We start from the raw sequence: 1,492 nt of genomic DNA, 5'->3' as shown, positions 1-1,492 counted from the left end.
AGAAACTCCTTCTTGTTTGAGAGACGTCCCAGGAGGTCTTCCTCACTAGGATTTTCATCCTTCTCCTCCCTTGTGCGTTCGGCCATATTGATTACATCAATGGCCTTGCACTCTCCTTTGGGATTCTCTTCTGTATTGCTTGGGAGAATACTGGGAGAAGTTTCAATGATTTTCTTACTCAGCTGGCCCACTTGTGCCTCCAAGTTTCTAATGGAGGATCTTGTTTCACTCATGAAACTTAAAGTGGCCTTAGACAGATTAGAGACTATGTTTGATAAGTTAGAGGGGCTCTGTTCAGAATTCTTTGTCTGTTGCTGAGAAGATGATGGAAAAGGCTTGTTATTGCTTAGCCTGTTTCTTCCACCATTATTAAAGCCTTAAGGCTTTTGTTGATCCTTCCATGAGAAATTTGGATAATTTCTCTATGAGGAATTATAGGTGTTTCCATATGTTTCACCCATGTAATTCACCTCTGCCATTGCAGGGTTCTCAGGATCATAAGCATACTATTGGATGCATTTTACAATCCATTCAGACTCTGAGAAATCATATTGACTTGCTGAGTCAACATTTTGTACATTTTGCCATCCATTCAGACTTTGAGAGATCATGTTGACTTGCTGAGTTAACACCTTGTTCTGAGCCAATATGGCATTCAGAGCATCAATTTCAAGAACTCCCTTCCTCTGAGGCGTCCCACTATTCACGGAATTCCTCTCAGAAGTGTACATGAATTGGTTATTTGCAACTATGTCAATAAGTTCTTGAGCTTCTGCAGGCGTTTTCTTTAGGTGAATGGATCCACTTGCAGAATGGTCCAATGACATTTTGAAAAACTCAGATAGACCATAATAGAATATATCTAATATGGTCCATTCTGAAAACATGTCAGAAGGACACTTTTCGGTTATCTGCTTGTATCTTTCCCAAGCTTCATAGAGGGATTCACCATCTTTTTGCTTGAAGGTCTAAACATCCACTCTAAGCTTGCTCAGCTTTTGAGGAAGAAGGAATTTATCCAAGAAGGCCGTGACCAGCTTATCCCAGGAGTCCAGGCTATTTTTAGGTTGTGAGTCCAACCATATTCTAACTCTGTCTCTTACAGCAAAAAGGGAAAAGCATGAGCCTGTAGACTTCAGGATCTACTCCATTCGTCTTTACAGTCTCACAAATCTGCAAGAACTCAGTTAAAACTGGTAAGGATCTTCAGATGGAAGTCTATGAAACTTGTAGTTCTGTTGCATTAGAACAACTAATTGAGGTTTCAGCTCAAAATTGTTTGCTCCAATGGCAGGAATGGAGATGCTTCTTCCATCAAATTTGGACGTTGGTTTAGTAAAATCACCTAGCATTCTCCTTGCATTATTGTTGTTGGGTTCGGCTGCCATCTCCTTCTCTTGTTCGAAAATTTTAGAAAGGTTTTCTCTGGATTGTTGTAATTTAGCTTCTCTTAGTTTCCTCTTCAGAGTCCTTTCAGGTTCAGGATTAGCTT

At 40.1% G+C, this 1,492-nt stretch overlaps 1 non-coding gene across 1 annotated transcript; it reads left to right on the top strand.

Moving 5' to 3' along the window:
• The first annotated feature begins 885 nt into the window (after nt 1-885).
• Nucleotides 886-989, top strand: LOC127740887 (small nucleolar RNA R71). Its single transcript, XR_008001743.1, has one exon. It is a non-coding gene; the product is annotated as a small nucleolar RNA R71 (small nucleolar RNA).
• Nucleotides 990-1,492: the final 503 nt, after the last annotated feature.

Source organism: Arachis duranensis, chromosome 7 (assembly GCF_000817695.3).
Source record: "Arachis duranensis cultivar V14167 chromosome 7, aradu.V14167.gnm2.J7QH, whole genome shotgun sequence".
Lineage (NCBI taxonomy): Eukaryota > Viridiplantae > Streptophyta > Magnoliopsida > Fabales > Fabaceae > Arachis > Arachis duranensis.
Note: the sequence above shows the minus strand (reverse complement) of the source record. Positions and strands in the feature narration are given on the sequence as shown.